Source organism: Hyla sarda, chromosome 6 (assembly GCF_029499605.1).
Source record: "Hyla sarda isolate aHylSar1 chromosome 6, aHylSar1.hap1, whole genome shotgun sequence".
Classification (NCBI taxonomy): Eukaryota; Metazoa; Chordata; class Amphibia; order Anura; family Hylidae; genus Hyla; species Hyla sarda.
Genome location: NC_079194.1, coordinates 11,710,607 through 11,725,458, shown reverse-complemented (window position 1 = coordinate 11,725,458; position 14,852 = coordinate 11,710,607). Strand labels below are relative to the sequence as shown.

The following is a 14,852-nucleotide window of genomic DNA, read 5'->3' as shown; positions in this document are numbered from 1 at the left end:
GGAGGAGACCCAGGAAGACCCCACTATAGAGGAGACCCAGGAGGACCCCACTGCTGACACAGAGACATAAAAAAGTAAGACTACATTTTGCCAAAATAAACTTGAGTAACCAAAATCCTTCTGGGAAAATGTCTTGTGGACAGATGAGACCAAGATAGAACTTTTTGATAAAGCGCATCATTCTACTGTTTACCGAAAACGGAATGAGGCTTACAAAGAAAAGAGCACAGTACCTACAGTGAAATATGGTGGAGGTCAGTGATGTTTTGGGTTGTTTTGCTGCCTCTGGCACTGGGGGCCTTGAATGTGTACAAGACATCATGAAATCTGAGGATTACCAACGGATTTTGGGTTGCACTGTACAGCTCAGTGTCAGAAAGCTGATTTTGCGTCCAAGATCTTGGGTCTTCCAGCAGGACAATGACCCCAAACATTCATCAAAAAGCCCCAGAAATGGATGAAAACAAAGCACTGGAGAGTTCTGAAGTGGCAGCAATGAGTCCAGATCTAAATCCCATTGTTCACCTGTGGAGAGATCTTAAAATTGCTGTTGGGAAAAGGCGCCTGTCAGGATTTGGCAGGCTGGAGGTGGATCCTCTGTGTCAGAGAGGGATTGGCGTGGACCGTGTTGATGGACCGGTTCTAAGTTGCTACTGGTTTTCATCAGAGCCCGCCGCAAAGCGGGATGGTCTTGCAGCGGCGGTAGCAACCAGGTCGTATCCAACGGCAACGGCTCAACCTCTCTGACTGCTGAGATAGGCGCGGTACAAGGGAGTAGACAAGAGCAAGGTCGGACGTAGCAGAAGGTCGGGGCAGGCAGCAAGGATCGTAGTCAGGGGCAACGGCAGGAGGTCTGGAACACAGGCTAGGAACACACAAGGGAACGCTTTCACTGGCACAATGGCAACAAGATCCGGCGAGGGAGTGCAGGGGAAGTGAGGTAATATAGGGAAGTGCACAGGTGAAGATACTGATTAAAACCCATGCGCCAATCAGTGGCGCACCGGCCCTTTAAATCGCAAAGACCCGGCGCGCGCGCGGCCCCGCTCCCTAGGGCAGGACAGCACAGACGGGGAACGAGTCTGGTAAGCGGGTCGGGATGCGCACCGTGAGCGGGCGCGTCCCGCATCGCGAATCGCATCCCGGCTGGGGACATAATCGCAGCGCACCCGGTCAGCGGGTCTGACCGGGGCGCTGCGAATAGGAGAACGCCGTGAGCGCTCCGGGGAGGAGCGGGGACCCGGAGCGCTCGGCGTAACAGCGCCTTCCAATAAGAGACCGGGAGCAGTTTGTAAAGTAAGAGTGGTCCCAACATTACGGCTGAGAGGTGTAAGAAGCTTATTGATGGTTATAGGAAGACACTGATTTCAGTTATTTTTTCCAAAGGGTATGCAACCAAATATTAAGTTAAGGGGCCAATAATTTTGTCCAGCCCATTTTTGGAGTTTGGTGACATTATGTCCAATTTCCTTTTTTTCCTCCTTTTTAGGTTTAGTTCCAATACACACAAAGGGAATAAACATGTGTATAGAAAAACATGTGTTACTGCAATCCTTTCCTGTGAGAAATACTTCATTTTATAGAAAAATTTTAGGGGTGCCAACATTTATGGTCATGACTGTACAGGTGTTCCGCAACCTGCGGTTCTCCAGCTGTTGCAAAACTACAACTCCCATGGAAGATGTAGTTTTGGAAGTTGTAGTTTTGCAACAGCCAAGGACCATAGGTTTGGAAAAGCTAGGGCTATGTTCACACGGAATGATTTGAATGATCCGGCGGGCGCTAGAATCTGCAGAAGATATGACTATTCTTTCTGTGGAGGCCGAATATGATAGTACAGCACTGAAAAGTGCTGAGTTACCTATCACATTCGACCACAGATCACAGACAGCATGCTGGGAGTTGTAGTTTTGCAACAGCTGGTTGCACACTGGTTGGGAAACACTGTAATAGGGGATAAGATGTCTGATTGTGGGGGTCCCGCCGTTGGGACCCCCTGTGATCTCCATGCCGCACCAAGCATTCAACGCTGGGTTTCCACGTCCAGAGACGTGATGTCACTCCACGCGCCTTCTATTCATGTCTATGGGAGGGGGCGTGACAGCCGTCCCATCTACATTAGCTAAACCATTACAAAGTACAATTGGTCACGCAAAAAACAAGCCCTCATATGGGTCTGTAGGTAGAAAAATAAAAGACTTATGTATGGCTCTTAAAAGGAAAGGAGGAAAAAAAGGAAAACGTATTGGCAGAAATGGCTGTGCCCTGAAGGGGTTAAGCATACCCATTTTCTTACAAAAGGTGATCATTTTATATAAGTAGTAAAATAAAACAAAACCTATGTAAGTTGGCTATTATTGTAATCGTATTGATCTAGGGAATAAGGAAAACAAACCTGTGGGACCCCCGCAATCTCCTGTACGGGCCCAGGCTCTGCCGCGACTCTTCCGTACAGGAGGCGATTCAGTCACAGCATGACGCCACGGCCGACATACCCACTCCATGTATGGCTATGGGAGAGGCGGAGACACAGCCACGGAAATGCCTGGACCCAATACAGGAGATCGCGGGGGTCCTGGCATTCGGACTAAGGGGATAAGTGTTATGCATCGCAGATCTCCTTTAAGCCCTTAAGGACTCAGGAGTTTTCCGTTTTTGCACTTTCGTTTTTTCCTCCTCACCTTTAAAAAATCATAATTCTTTCATTTTTGCACCTAAAAATCCATATTATGGCTTATTTTTTGCGCCACCAATTCTAGTTTGCAGTGACATTAGTCATTTTACCCAAAACTCTACAGCGAAACGGAAAAAAAAATTGTGCGACAAAATTGAAGAAAAAAATGCGATTTTGTAACTTTTGGGGGCTTCCGTTTCTACGCAGTAAATTTTTCGGTAAAAATGACACCTTATCATTATTCTGTAGGTCCATATGATTAAAATGATACCCTACTTATATAGGTTTGATTTTGTCGCACTTCTGGAAAAAATCATAACTACATGCAGGAAAATGTATACATTTAAAATTGTCATCTTCTGACCCCTATAACTTTTTTATTTTTCTATATACAGGGCGGTATGAGGACTCATTTTTTGCGTCGTGATCAGAAGTTTTTATCGGTATGATTTTTGTATTGATTTGACTTTTTGATCCCTTTTTATTAATTTTTTCATGATATAAAAAGTGACCAAAAATACGCTATTTTGGGCTTTGGAATTTTTTTTCTGCATACGCCATTGACCGTGCGGTTTAATTAATGATATATTTTTATAATTCAGACATTTCTGAACACGGCGATACCACATATGTTTAATTTTATTTACACGGGAAAAGGGGGGTGATTCAAACTTTTATTAGGGAAGGGGTTAAATGATCTTTATTCACTTATTTTATTTTATTTTTTTTCACTTTTTTTTTATCAATGTTATAGCTCCCTCTAGTGGCAATAATACTGCACTAACTGATCTTTAACATTGATCATTGTTATCCCATAGGATAACATTGATCAATGATTCTGCCACTTGACTGCTCATGCCTGGATCTCAGGCACGGAGCAGTCATTCAGCGATCGGACACACAGAAGGAAGGTAGGGGCCCGCCTCGTGTGCTCCAGCTGTTCGGGACGCCGCGATTTCGGCACCATAGCCCCACGTTATAGAAAGGGAGCTGACTGAGTCCTTAAGAGGATAAAGAAAAAGATTAAGATTTTTAAATAGAAGTAATTTACAAATCTGTATAACTTTCTGGCACCAGTTGATTTAAAAGCAGAACTCCACTGGAAAACTTTTTTTTAACTCAACTGGTGCCAGAAAGTTAAACAGATTTGTAAATGACTTCTAATAAAAAAATCTTAATCCTTCCAGTACTTATCAGCTGCTGTTATGATCCACAGGAAGTTATTTTTTCTTTTTGAATTTCCTTTCTGCCTGACCACAGTGCTCTCTGCTGACACCTCTGTCCATGTCAGGAACTTTCCAGAGTAGGAGAAATCCCTATAGCAAACCTCTCCTAGGGAGAGATGAGGGGACACTAATGCTTGTGACACAGGAAGAGATGAGGGGACACTAATGACTGTGACCCAGGGAGAGATGAGGGGACACTAATGATTGTGCACAGGGAGAGATAAGGGGACACTAATGACTGTGCACAGGGAGAGATGAGGGGACACTAATGATTGTGACACAGGGAGAGATGAGGGGACACTAATGATTGTGACACAGGGAGAGATGAGGGACACTAATGACTGTGACACAGGGAGATATGAGGGACACTAATGACTGTGACACAGGGAGAGATGAGGGGACACTAATGCTTGTGACACAGAGAGAGATGAGGGGACACTAATGCTTGTGACACAGGGAGAGATGAGGGGACGCTAATGCTTGTGACACAGGAAGAGATGAGGGGACACTAATGACTGACACAGGTAGAGATGAGGGACACTAAGGATTGTGACACACGGAGAGATGAGGGGACACTAATGCTTGTGACACAGGGTGAGATGAGGGGACACTAATGCTTGCGACACAGGGAGAGATGAGGGGACACTAATGACTGTGACACAGGGACAGATGAGGGGACACTAATGATTGTGACACAGGGAGAGATGAGGGGACACTAATGACTCTGACACAGGGAGAGATTAGGGGACACTAATAATTGTGACACTGTGAGAGATGAGGGGACACTAATGCTTGTGACACAGGGAGAGATGAGGGGACACTACTGACTGTGACACAGGGAGAGATGAGGGGACACTAAGGTTTGTGACACTGTGAGAGATGAGGGGACACTAATGCTTGTGACACAGGGAGAGCTGAGGGGACACTAATAATTGTGACACAGGGAGAGATGAGGGGACCCTAATGACTGTGACACAGGGAGAGATAAGGGGATCCTAATGCTTGTGACACAGAGAGAGATGAGGGGACACTAATGCTTGTGACACAGAGAGAGATGAGGGGACACTAATGACTGTGACACAGGAAGAGATGAGGGGACACTAATGACTGTGACACAGGAAGAGATGAGGGGACACTAATGACTGTGACACAGGAAGAGATGAGGGGACACTAATGACTGTGACACAGGAAGAGATGAGGGGACACTAATGACTGTGACACAGGAAGAGATAAGGGGACACTAATGACTGTGACCCAGGGAGAGATGAGGGGACACTAATGACTGTGACACAGGAAGAGATGAGGGGACACTAATGACTGTGACACAGGAAGAGATGAGGGGACACTAATGACTGACCATATGATGTAATGTTACCTGCCTTGTGGCATCTTGGCTCATTGGCAAGCAATACGGTTGTATACTATTTTCAAATACAAAAACGGATTCCAAACAGTATGGGGAAAAATTGTAATGTGAATGCACCCTTACGTTTTTTTTTTTTGTTTTTTTTTTTTTTTTTTGCTGGCTCCTAAATACATAACAAAATGTAAAAAAAGACTTGTTCACCCAATCAAGCTGTAGGGAGCAGAATACATGTTACAGCTGCTGCAGCACCTCTTGTCTATCACCAGTCGGTTACTTACTGGCTGCGTCCTTGTATCTCAGGGAACTTTCACCAGCACGGGAGGAAGAGGCGGGCGGAAAGTGACAGCGGCAGCGTGATTGAAAGGAGCATCAGCCAATAGCAAGGCTCATCGCTTGGGCACCGCCCCTCTGCTAGTGGCGGATGCGGGCTGAGTGACAAATCGAGCAGCCAATAGGATGAGGCGTCAGGATGCCGGCGGGACGCCATTGGCTGGCGCGCTCAGCGGTTTGCACCGCCTTCTGTGAGGGTGTAGGAAGAAAGCAGCTGACGGAGGCCACAGGATAGATGGGAGCGGAGCCATGTAAGTGAGGGCGCCGAGGATTGTCCGTCAGCGCTGTACACACCGTGCGGTACCGCCCGGCTGGGGATACAGGAGCGGGGGATGATGAGCTGTGTGGGGCTGTATGATGTCTTTGTTATCACCTCTGTATATGTGAAGGAGACTGTTCCTATATGGAGGTATTACCTTTATATTACACTCATGACACAATAAAAGGCGCATATAGGAAACAAGAAAGGGGGAAAAAAATGCAGTTGCCCATAGCAACCAGTCACAACCCATAGCAACCAGTCACAACACAGCTTTCACTTTGTGCAGCCAATCACAGCGCAGCTTCTTGTTCTGCTTTGCAGGGCTGTGATTGGTTGCATGAAGCGAAAGCTTTGCTTTCCAAACAGTGCGTCTCCAGCTGTTGCCAAACTACAACTCCCAGCATGCCCGGACAGCCTTCGGCTGTCCGGGCATGCTGGGAGTTGTAGTTTGTCAACAGCTGGAGATGCCCTGTTTTAGCAAAAGGCCAATCAGATTCCAGCTGATCTGAGTGGTTGCTATGGCCGACAGGCTGCCCTTATTGGATTTAATGTACGATACAATAGAGCTGTCACCAGCAGAATTAACGTGAAGGGTTGCTATGGGCAACGCTTCCTAATTATTGTCTGATTACGGTCATAAAGTCATAACACAGGACGGAAATTTTGCGCAATTTTATCAGATAAGGGGGAGATTTATCGTCCTATAATAGGATCCTCTTTGTTACCCATAGCAACCAATCACAGCCCAGCTTTTATTTTGCTACAGCAGAACTTGACAAGTCAAGGGCGTCAGGTCGCCATGATCCATGCTCGCCGAGTGTCCATCCTAGGGGTTCTCCAGTGGAAAACTACATTATTATATTTTTTTTCTAATCAACTGGTGGCAGAAAGTTTTAAAGATTTGTAAATTACTTCTATTTACAAATCTTAATCCTTCCAGTACTTATCAGCTGCTGTATGCTCCACAGGAAGTTGTGTAGTTCTTTCCAGTCTGACCACAGTGCTCTGTCTGTCTCAGGAACTGTCCGGAGTAGGAGAGGTTTGCTATGGGGATTTGCTCCTGCTCTGGACAGTTCCTGAAACGGACAAAGGTGTCAGCAGAGAGCACTTTGGTCAGATTGAAAAGAACTATACAACTTCCTCTGGAGCATACAGCAGCTGATAAGTACTGGAAGGATTTTTTAATGGAAGTAATTTACATATCTGTGTAACTTTTTGGCTCTAGTTGATGTAAAAAAATGTTTTCCACTGGAGTACTCCTTTAAAGAAAAAAAGGCAACCTGTTCTTACTTCCGCCTCTGATCTAGGACATGATCCCCTGTTCTTACTTCCGCCTCTGTTCTCGCGCTGATCCCCTGTTCTTACTTCCGCCTCTGATCTAGCGCTGATCCCCTGTTCTTACTTCCGCCTCTGATCTAGGACATGATCCCCTGTTCTTACTTCCGCCTCTGTTCTCGCGCTGATCCCCTGTTCTTACTTCCGCCTCTGTTCTCGCGCTGATCCCCTGTTCTTACTTCCGCCTCTGTTCTCGCGCTGATCCCCTGTTCTTACTTCCGCCTCTGATCTCGCGCTGATCCCCCGTTCTTACTTCCGCCTCTGTTCTCGCGCTGATCCCCTGTTCTTACTTCCGCCTCTGTTCCCGGACCTGATCCCCTGTTCTTACTTCCGCCTCTGATCTCGCGCTGATCCCCTGTTCTTACTTCCGCCTCTGATCTCGCGCTGATCCCCTGTTCTTACTTCCACCTCTGTTCCCGGACCTGATCCCCTGTTCTTACTTCCGCCTCTGTTCCCGGACCTGATCCCCTGTTCTTACTTCCGCCTCTGTTCTCACGCTGATCCCCTGTTCTTACTTCCGCCTCTGTTCCCGGACCTGATCCCCTGTTCTTACTTCCGCCTCTGTTCTCGCGCTGATCCCCTGTTCTTACTTCCGCCTCTGTTCTCGCGCTGATCCCCTGTTCTTACTTCCGCCTCTGATCTAGCGCTGATCCCCTGTTCTTACTTCCGCCTCTGATCTCGCGCTGATCCCCTGTTCTTACTTCCGCCTCTGATCTCGCGCTGATCCCCTGTTCTTACTTCCGCCTCTGATCTCGCGCTGATCCCCTGTTCTTACTTCCGCCTCTGTTCTCGCGCTGATCCCCTGTTCTTACTTCCGCCTCTGATCTCGCGCTGATCCCCTGTTCTTACTTCCGCCTCTGATCTCGCGCTGATCCCCTGTTCTTACTTCCGCCTCTGATCTCGCGCTGATCGCCTGTTCTTACTTCCGCCTCTGATCTCGCGCTGATCCCCTGTTCTTACTTCCGCCTCTGATCTCGCGCTGATCCCCTGTTCTTACTTCCGCCTCTGATCTCGCGCTGATCCCCTGTTCTTACTTCCGCCTTTGATCTCGCGCTGATCCCCTGTTCTTACTTCCGCCTCTGATCTCGCGCTGATCCCCTGTTCTTACTTCCGCCTCTGATCTCGCGCTGATCCCCTGTTCTTACTTCCGCCTCTGATCTCGCGCTGATCCCCTGTTCTTACTTCCGCCTCTGATCTCGCGCTGATCCCCTGTTCTTACTTCCGCCTCTGATCTCGCGCTGATCCCCCGTTCTTACTTCCGCCTCTGATCTCGCGCTGATCCCCCGTTCTTACTTCCGCCTCTGATCTCGCGCTGATCCCCCGTTCTTACTTCCGCCTCTGATCTCGCGCTGATCCCCCGTTCTTACTTCCGCCTCTGATCTCGCGCTGATCCCCCGTTCTTACTTCCGCCTCTGATCTCGCGCTGATCCCCCGTTCTTACTTCCGCCTCTGATCTCGCGCTGATCCCCCGTTCTTACTTCCGCCTCTCATCTCGCGCTGATCCCCCGTTCTTACTTCCGCCTCTGATCTCGCGCTGATCCCCTGTTCTTACTTCCGCCTCTGATCTCGCGCTGATCCCCTGTTCTTACTTCCGCCTCTGATCTCGCGCTGATCCCCTGTTCTTACTTCCGCCTCTGTTCTCGCGCTGATCCCCTGTTCTGCTTCAGGTGTTTAGCAGCGGATGTTGTCTGTGCCTCTGTGTCACTTGTCTGACGCAGCCAATCAGCGGCCTCACCGGAGCGCCGACTGAAAAGATCCGCTGCTGGGGCGGAGGTAAGTAGAGCAGTAATGTTAAGTGAACTTACGTCATTTGATCAGTTATCACTGACCCCTTCTCTCCCCCCTGTGTGTCAGTTATTACTGTCCTCTTATCTCCCCCGTGTGTTAGTTATTATTGTCCCCTCATCTCCCCATGTGTTTCATTTATTACTGTCCCCTCCGCTCATCCTCTCCTATGTGTCACAGTTATTACTGTTCTATTATATCCCAACTGTGTGTCACAGTTATTACTGCCCCCTCGTCTCCCCCCGTGTCACAGTAATTTCTGTTCCCTCCTTTTCCACCTATGTATCACAGTATGTGTCCTCTCATCTTTAAAATAAAAAATAAAACAGTTTTAGTTATTGTCGCCTCTCTTCCCATGCTGACCCCCTGTTCTGCACTCGGTGTTCAGCATCAGCAGCCTCGGTGGTCACATGAAGCGACCGCTGACTGGTTGTGGCGATCACCTGATGTCCACTGCTCACGTAACATGTAATGCCAACTGCAAGCAGAACGGGGGCGCAGCACAGAAATGGAGGCGGAATGTGCAATCCCTATTGGAAACGGTTGACAAAAACCACCACAAAAATCTTAGTCCCCACGATGACCTGGCACCCGGGATTTGTCAAGCTCTGCTGTATTTGGCTTTACCCGACAGAATGTCCTTTTGGCCTCTTTTGGGTGGTATAATTTGGAGTTTGTTTATTTGCTGTTTTTAAATATCAATAGTTGTGTTATAGCAGCTTTTATTACATCTATTATCAGCGGAGACACTATTGCTATTGTCTCTATTCGATCCCAGATTGATTTCTTCTCTAGCGCTCTCTTTTGGTCACATTAATGTAATACAGTGGCCCGTTGTGTCCTGACTGCTGTTCTGATTACGGATCGACCGACTATCGGTTTGGCTGATATTATCGGCCGATATTCACGATTTTGGACATTATCGGTATTGGCAATTACCTTGCCGATATGCCGATAATGCCCCGCCCCCCGGCCAGAGATGACCGTCGCCGCCGCTGCCCCATCGCCTCCCCCCATCCCCGGTGTTATAATTACCTGTTCCCAAGGTCCGCACTACTTCTGGCTCCTGCGCTGTTGCTGTGCGCTGCGCAATCACCGTCAGTGCGCACAGTGACAGCGTAGGACGCCACCGGAGCCAGAAGTATCGCAGACCCTGGGAACAGGTAACTATAAAACCGGGGATGGGGGAGGTGATGGGGCAGCGGTGGTGGTTAGACTCAGGACCCCAGGACAGGCAGGGGGAGAGTAGCGGGTGGCGGCAGCGGTCTCTGGCCTGCTTTAAATCATTGATCTGCAACGGCTTCTGCCCCGCCGGGGAGGGGGGGTTGAAATAGCCGATACCTTATACCGGAATATCTGTTGCAGTTATCGGCTATTGGCCTAAAAGTTTACAGATTATCGTTATCAGCCCTAAAAAATCGATATCGGTCGATCCCTAGTTCTGATGACTCAATCTGATATGTCAGTTCAGGTCACATGCCCCGCGCTCAGCTTGTGACTTGCGGTGGTAATATGGACGTGTTTTTATCTCTTTCATTTGCGGTTTGTCAGTTCCAAATAGATCCAGCGACCTCTGTGGTGCTGTACGGGCACAGACTGGGTAAAGCTGATTCAGCAGATGTAGCGATGGATTATTCCACTTCCGCTTCTCAAGTTCTGCAACCAAGTAATATCTCCGACATCCCTGATGGGAACGAAAACTGTCTGATTTACCCAAAGCAACCAAACCCAGCTCAATATAATTGGCTCCTATGGGCAAATCGGACAGATTGGCTCAGATTTATCACTGGGTTTTTTCAGGAGCTATAGTGTATTGCAGTGGTCTTCAAACTGTAAACCTCCAGCTGTTGCAAAACTACAACTCCTAACATACCCCGACAGGCATTGGCGAACAAGTAATGACATTGCATAGTTAGAAACTTCCCACCCCGGAGTCTTCCAGTGTTTGTCTGTTTCCAAAGCACCAGGGTCCTTTATTTTGTCCTTCTAGTGTGTCCAGGCCTCTAGTGTTTGTAGCCTCCTTCCAGTGCATCAGTGGCCTCTAGTGTTTGCAGCCTCCTTCCAGTACATCGGTGGTCTCTAGTGTTTGTGGTCTGCTTCCAGTGCATCTGTGGCCTCTAGTGTTTGCAGCCTCCTTCCAGTACATCGGTGGTCTCTAGTGTTTGTGGTCTGCTTCCAGTGCATCTGTGGCCTCTAGTGTTTGCGGCCTCCTTCCAGTACATCAGTGGCCTCTAGTGTTTGTGGTCTGCTTCCAGTGCATCAGTGGCCTCTAGTGTTTGCGGCCTCCTTCCAGTACATCGGTGGTCTCTAGTGTGTGTGGTCTGCTTCCAGTACATCAGTGGCCTCTAGTGTTTGCAGCCTCCTTCCAGTACATCGGTGGTCTCTAGTGTGTGTGGTCTGCTTCCAGTACATCAGTGGCCTCTAGTGTTTGCAGCCTCCTTCCAGTACATCGGTGGTCTCTAGTGTGTGTGGTCTGCTTCCAGTACATCAGTGGCCTCTAGTGTTTGCAGCCTCCTTCCAGTGCATTAGTGGCCTCTAGTGTTTGTGCTCTGCTTCCAGTGTATCGGTGGTCTCTAGTGTGCGTGCTCTGCTTCCAGTGTATCGGTGGTCTCTAGTGTGTGTGTGTGTGTGTGTGTGTGTGTGTGTGTGTGTGTGTGTGTGTGGTGTTCCAGTGCATCGCTGGTCTCTAGTGTTTGCACCCTGTTTCAGAGAAGCATCAGGACCTCTCCTGGATAGTTTGGGCAAATCTTCAGTGCACTCTCCTATGGAGTGAAAAGGTCGGACAGCAGCCGGCCGGGGAGTGAGGAGAGCAGCCACAAACTTCACAGGATCATCTCATCCCTCACAGTCCCTGCGATCTAGAGGTTTTTTTTTTTATAAACTGTTTGTGTGTTTTTCAAAAAAATACAATAAGAAAAACTCAGCACAAAGCCACAAGGTGGGTGCACATGATTTTAAAGTAAATAGACAGCGCACATCAGGCTCAGGAAGGCGTATGGAAAGCATAAAATGACATAACATCATAATACAATATTGTGATACCAAACAGACAGGTGGACGCAAGAAAAGGAAAAGCAGCTAAGAAAGGTGCTACATAAACCTCAGACAGGTCAGTACATAAAGACAGGACAACAATAACAGAGAGGAAAATGCAAAGAGAGGGGAAGGGGATTGGAAAGAAGGAGATCAGGGGGGCTGTCTCCGGCAATCTACACTTTTAAGGTGTCTGAGCCACAGGTCAAATTTTATTCACGATAGTAACACTTTAACTGAATCGTCAAATAAACTACAAACCGTCATATCCCAAGAACGGAAATATCAAGAAACTGTAAAAAGCTGTGTGATCAGGGCGCTCGAGATATAATGATGGTAAGATTGCATTTTTTTAAAGGAGTACTCCACCCCTAGACATCTTATCCCCTATCCAAAGGATAGGGGATAAGATGTCTGATCGCAGGGGTCCAGCCGCTGGGGACCCCTGCGATCTTGGCTGCGGCACCCCAGACATCCGGTACACGGAGCATCCGTGTTGGATGACTGGCGATGCGGGGCGGTGGATCGTGACGTCACAGCCATGCCCTGCTCCTGGGTCATGGCCACGCCCCCTCAATGCAAGTCTATGGGAGAGGGCGTGACGGACGTCACGCCCTCTCCCATAGACTTGCATTGAGGAGGCGTGGCCGTGGCGATCCCAAACCGCTCCGCTGAGCTAACCGGCAGTGTATTCTCCTGTTTTAGATGCCGCAATCAACTTTGATTGCAGTGTCTAAAGGGTTAATACCGGACAAAAGCTTGACCGGTGATGTCTGGTATTAGCCAGGTACCAATAAAAACTTCAGATCATGGTGCAAAAAATGAGCCCTCATACCACCCCGTACGCAGAAAAATAAAAAAGTTATTGGGGTCAGAAGATGAGAATTTTAAACGTATAAATTTCCCTACATGTAGTTATGATTTTTTCCAGAAGTGCAACAAAATCAAACCTATATAAGTAGGGTAGTATTTTAATCGTATGGACCTACAGAATAAAGAGAAGGTGTCTTTTTTACCGAAAAATGTACTGTGTAGAAACGGGAGCCCCCAAAACTTACAAAATGGCGTTTTTTTTTCTTAAAGGGGTTATCCAGGAAAAAACTTTTTTATATTTCAACTGGCTCCAGAAAGTTAAACAGATTTGTAAATTACTTCTATTAAAAAATCTTAATCCTTTCAGTACTTATGAGCTTCTGAAGTTAAGGTTGTTCTTTTCTGTCTACGTGCTCTCTGATGACACCTGTCTCGGGAAACGCCCAGTTTAGAAGCCAATCCCCATAGCAAACCTCTTCTAAACTGGGCGTTTCCCGAGACACGTGTCATCAGAGAGCACTTAGACAGAAAAGAAAACTCAACTTCATCCGCTCATAAGTACTGAAAGGATTAAGATTTTTTTATAGAAATAATTTACAAATCTGTTTAACTTTCTGGAGCCAGTTGAAATATAAAAAAGTTTTTTCCTGGATAACCCCTTTAAATTTTGTTGCACAATGTTTTTTTTGTGTTTTTTTTCGTTTCATTTTTGGGTAAAATGACTGATGTCATTACAAAGTAGAATTGGTGGCGCAAAAAAAAGCCCTCATGGATTTTTAGGTGCAAAATTTAAAGGGTTATGATTTTTAAAATGTAAGGAGGAAAAAACGTAAGTGCAAAAACAGAAAAAAGCTCGGTACTTAAGGGGTTTATTAAAAAAGAAAAAAAATAATAATTTCCACTGGAGTATCCGGTGAAAACCTTTTTTTCTTTTAAATCAACTGGTGGCAGAAAGTTAAACATATTTGTAAATTACTTCTATTAAAATATCTTGATCCTTCCTGTACTTATTAGCTGCTGAATACTACAGAGGAAATTCTTTTCTTTTTGGAATGCTCTCTGATGACATCACGACCACAGTTCTCTCTGCTGACGTCATTATAATAATAATAACGCTTTATTTATTGTTGTCCTTAGTGGGATTTGAACCCAAGTCCCCAGCAATGCAAGGCAGCAGTGCTAACCACTGAGCCACCATGCTGCCCTTAGCATACAGCTGCTATGCACGGTTGCTAAAATGGACAGAGATGTCAGCAGAGAGCACTGTGTTCGTGATGTCATCAGTGTTCCAAAAAGAAAGGAATTTCCTCTGTAGCATTCAGCAGCTAATAAGTACTGGAAGGATTAAGATTTTTTGATAGAAGTAATTTACAAATATGTTTAACTTTCTGCCACCAGTTGATTTAAAAGAAAAAAGGTTTTCACCAGAGTACCCCTCTAAGGCTCGGTTCACACTACGTTTTTCAAATACGGTTACAGTATACGGTTTTCTGCTAAAAAACGTATGGCAAAAACCGTATGCAACCGTATGACTCCAAATAAGTTTTTTTTTCCCCGTATACGGTTCCAAAACCTATGTACGGTTCTATCCGTTTGCATCCGTTTTTGCCTACGGTTTTGCTATTTTGTTGGAATTAGTTTTCAAGCAGTTTAATAAAGTTACTATTGTTCTATTGAAATTCCTTCTGCGCATGTGTCAACTCCAAAAAAACGGATTAGAAAAACCGTGTGCAACCGTATTCTGAAATCCTGTGTACGGTTCTTATAGACAACAATGTTAATAGAACCGCATACGGTTTTCCAACCGGAGGCAAAAAAACGTGGTCGACAGCGTTTTTGCCTACGGTTGAAAAATCGGCAAAACCGTATCCGAGGCAAAACGGATGCAACCGTACACAACATTTGGAATACGGTTTACAATGCATGCTCTATGCATACGTTTTCGGATACTGTCGTATCCGTTTTTTTTGCGGAAAACCGTATACAGTTACCGTATTTGAAAATCGTAGTGTGAACCCAGCCTAAGTT

At 46.7% G+C, this 14,852-nt stretch overlaps 2 protein-coding genes across 4 annotated transcripts in view; one reads left to right on the top strand and one right to left on the bottom strand.

Moving 5' to 3' along the window:
- Window positions 1–6,032, bottom strand: part of KYAT3 (kynurenine aminotransferase 3) — a 51,957-nt gene extending 45,925 nt beyond the window's left edge. The window contains exon 1 of one of the 3 annotated variants that reach the window (XM_056523204.1): window positions 6,013–6,032. The gene's annotated coding sequence lies outside the window, so the exon portion shown is untranslated. Of the gene's footprint in view, window positions 1–5,467; window positions 5,663–6,012 lie in introns of those variants that run through there. The other 2 variants (XM_056523202.1, XM_056523203.1) reach the window with 2 other exon arrangements.
- Window positions 5,709–14,852, top strand: part of LRRC8B (leucine rich repeat containing 8 VRAC subunit B) — a 44,307-nt gene continuing 35,163 nt past the window's right edge. Inside the window, exon 1 of the mRNA XM_056523201.1 lies at window positions 5,709–5,847. The gene's annotated coding sequence lies outside the window, so the exon portion shown is untranslated. The remainder of the gene's footprint in view (window positions 5,848–14,852) is intronic.